Genomic DNA, 3,865 nt, shown 5'->3' on the forward strand with positions numbered 1-3,865 from the left:
ATTTGATCAATGTTTACATCATCTAACACTAGTTCTGCAGAGATGTATCGAGAAGAACTTAGTGTTAAATTGGAAGAAGTGCCATTTTATGGTAAAACAAGGTATTGTTCTCGGTCACATCATTTCGAGCAAAGGTATTGAAGTTGACAAAGCCAAGATGGGTCTCATTTCCAATCTTCCTTCACCTAAAACAGTTAGAGAAGTAAGATCTTTCTTTGGGCATGCTGGTTTTTGCTATATTTTTTTAAAATTTTTAATGGGAAATTGAATTGTCATTTGTAAATTTATTATTCAATTTTGGCGGAAAATTCTTCATGACAAACTTTATGATGTATATTTCATAAAAGTAAAATTTTAAAAAAAATTATATTGTGATTATAATTTATTTGTGAATTCCTATTTACAAATTTAATTAATTAATAAAAATGAATATTGTCAAAAAAAACTAAAAAAATTAATATTAATTAACATTCATTCAATCCAACAAATTAATTTCAAAATAAATACATCTAGTATTCAATGTCATCACCACCAATATGTAATAAAACATCCCAAATTAAAAAAAGAATATCAAAATATAAAACAATAGTTAAATTCCAATTAAACTCTAAGAAAAGTAATTCAAATTATAGCCACCAAGCCAAGTTACCCAACAAAACTTCCACATTCTAATGGAAATATTCCAATACCCTCTTCCAGCGGCAATACATTGAATAATCTGAAAACTTATTACATTGTTTAGAACTACAACATTAAAACATAAAAGCCAAATAATTATATTAAACTCATAAAAAGCTTATAATTTACAAGAAAAACTGAAAGTATCAATCGTCAACATTACAAGTCTTTGAAGTTTGCACTAACTTTGACCGCAAAACCTTTGCAAGCATTCCACGAGGTACAAATAAATATAAGCTTACAAGGCTGCATTAAAAAGAATTAAGTGAGAATCTTGTGTTTTGAAAAGTAAACTAAAAATGAAGAAAATTAAATACCAATAATCAATTTTGAGGCAATATATAAAACAATTTAATTTTGACAGTAAGAAAATAATAGAAAATTTAAAGTACCTTTAGTCAAAAGACTCAAGCATGTACAGAGCGAGTTAAGTTATGAGAACGGCCAATATCACCTACATAGATAATAAATCTTTAAGCCAAGAATAATGATGCATTTGTAATCTCAATGCACTAGTGTTCTCAAACAAACCTGAAATGTATCCAACAACCAATCTTCGTACGCACTAAATTGCCCATTCCTCTACAACTTCACCATCTAGAACAATGGAACGAGCTGATTTAATATTCATGGATTGATTAAAGCAACCTAAAATAACGGTTAAATAATTATGTAAGCCTCACTAGCAAGACTGACAACCAAGTCGCTTGAGCATCAGCCTCAGATTTCAGATTCTTCCAAATGTGCAAAGAAAATGTCATAAACTTATGCAGAAAAGGAAAAAGCAGCAGCGAGAACCTTTATGGCCAACACATGTGAATCCATGTGAGGAATAAAGACATTATCTTGTACTAATCTATAAGAACCATTAGGCACAAAAAACTATAGTCACCCTTAGAACATGAGCTATCTAGATGGAAAGAAATTTATCCTTCAGCCTCTTGGCCTCCCCACATAGTTCAGCCATACCTGGTGTTTGGTCTTCCATTAACCAGCAACCTGCATCAAGAAGCAGCCTGTGTAAGAAAGGCTAGGAAAAAAGAAGAAGCAAACAACTAGATAACAAGTAGAATATGGCAAAATGTTGTCATCAATGAGCCAATCATAAAGTCCATCTTTTTAAAAAATTTTATAAATGAAATACAAACCTGCATATGCACAAGTTTGGAATCTCCTCGAACACGGAAATTGAAAAACCCATTTTGAAGAGCATATTTCAATCCCAAAATCAAGCTTCCATATTTAGCAACATTATTTGTTGTTATGCCCACGCCATCTCATAATTTATAAATCTGTTAAAAAAAAACAATTTACAAATCTGCTAAAAAAGCAAGTTAAACAGATAATTATGTTAAAGAAATGAACTGATTCACGCTAGTAACTGTGATTGTATATTAAACTTCCATCATCAGCTCGTAGCATGGCAGCTACACCAGCCGATCTAGGATTTTCCTTTGATGCCGATCAAATTCAATAACACAGGAACACTGCAAACAAGTAACCAAATTATAACTAGATACTATGTTGGAGAGCTCTCCAACAAAGGAACCAGCATAATGCAAGCATCAACCTGGTACAAAAAATAAAAGACGTTTTTCTAATATTCCACATTTTAGTTACATTTACTCTAGCAACTATAGGCTGGTAATACCTGTGTAAGGATGGGGCCAGAAGCTAGAAAAGGACTTGTAATAAAGTCACTCTAGGAAATGTAATATTTTTATCTTTATGCATAAATGAAAAACTACTTACAGGATAAGATGTCAATACGCTACTTGGGCCTCAGTATCACGATCCAACCTCGCATGCTTTCTTAGAGGATCAATTAAAATGGACATTGAATCAAGTTCATGCTGCATTATATTAAGAATAATATGGAAAAATAAATAAAAATAAATAAAGACTAAGGAAAAGCTCACCAATATGCTCTCCAAAGCATGAAAAAGTTATTCACCAGTGATGGGTAAATGCAGGATAAAGGGGGGTTTCAGGATATAGTCTTATTCTAGCATTTCACATAAAATGGCTACTCTTACAAATAAAGCACTAAGGCTAAGCAATTACACTTACCAATCCAATAGTTTTTTTCAAAATACCACCAATGGTATCTATATTTTATTATAAGGCATAAGATTTACTATACATTTTAAGCATAAGAAAACCCGCATACAGAGCAATGATATTATTCATATTTTGCATTATAAACCATTAGCAACTCAACAAAAATTTGGATAAAACTCAATCATTTAAAGAAAAGAAGGAGATTCAATTGATTGTGCTATTCTTCAGCAAGGATGCACTAATTCAGAAAATACTAATGTCTTTCAGCTTACCCAATCTTTGGTCCGATCGTCTCCTCTGGTCTCTTTTTAGATGTCGGGTCCTAAAATAAAAAAGTTTCTGCCACCCATCTCAATATTCTTTGCTGTTAAGGTTGATTCATAAATATGCTTTGTGGTGCATAAATTACAAAAACCCAGAAATTTGAACAATTTTTACAAAACAAGAATCATCAAAACCTAACTCTAGCAAAGCTTGAAAATTAAAAATCAAAACAAATAAGAACATTGAAATCACATAAGCTAACCCTAAATAGCTCGAACAAATCAAAGCTTGAAATTGTGAAAACACAATCGAAATCGTGGCATCATGGATTCACATAAGCAATGAGAAACAACATACGAATGAGAAATTGGACCTGAGGAGCGGCTAAGAGGCTGGGGTGGTAGAGAGACTGTTGTTGAAGAAGCGCTTGCTGCACCAGTGCTTGTTGCTACTGTTGATGCTGCTTCAGCCTCTGGTGCTGCATTTTCCTTTAGAATCGAAGGATGTGTAAATTGTTTGGTTCCCGAGAAAATTTCGTTAAGGTTTCTCGAGAAAATGAGGGAAAAGAAAAAATGAAAAAAAATGAGAGAGTGTTTAACGGTTGGAAAAAAAAAAAGAAGTAACGTTTTCTTAGCATTTTATTTCTTTATGAATGTTTAACACTTAGAAAAAAAAGGAAGAAAGGAAATTTAAAGTAGCCAAAACAGTACCATTTTGCTAGCATTTTCTTTTTTTTTTAATTATTAAAACACACCTTTTGTTTTTCAAAATAAAATAATATATCAAATTTGGGTCAAATATGGTCAAAGTAATTTTTCTATCATAATTTCTTGATAGATTAAATTTCTATCATGATTCTATC

The 3,865-nt window shown here is 31.6% G+C and overlaps 1 long non-coding RNA gene across 10 annotated transcripts; it reads right to left on the bottom strand.

Annotated features, from left to right (window-relative positions):
• Positions 1-645: 645 nt before the first annotated feature.
• LOC112096243 lies at positions 646-3,622 on the bottom strand. 10 transcript variants are annotated; one of them, XR_002904345.1, is made up of 8 exons: positions 3,012-3,622; positions 2,061-2,531; positions 1,827-1,970; positions 1,571-1,677; positions 1,362-1,412; positions 1,210-1,275; positions 1,071-1,132; positions 646-924 (listed from the first exon to the last, which is right to left on the bottom strand). It is a non-coding gene; the product is annotated as an uncharacterized LOC112096243 (long non-coding RNA). The 10 variants fall into 10 exon arrangements; XR_002904339.1 differs by having other exon boundaries at positions 1,210-1,677; positions 3,012-3,061; positions 3,377-3,622; XR_002904338.1 differs by having other exon boundaries at positions 1,210-1,677; positions 2,061-2,165; positions 2,431-2,531.
• Between the last annotated feature and the right edge of the window lie 243 nt (positions 3,623-3,865).

Source organism: Citrus clementina, unplaced genomic scaffold (genome assembly GCF_000493195.1).
Source record: "Citrus clementina cultivar Clemenules unplaced genomic scaffold, Citrus_clementina_v1.0 scaffold_8, whole genome shotgun sequence".
Classification (NCBI taxonomy): domain Eukaryota; kingdom Viridiplantae; phylum Streptophyta; class Magnoliopsida; order Sapindales; family Rutaceae; genus Citrus; species Citrus x clementina.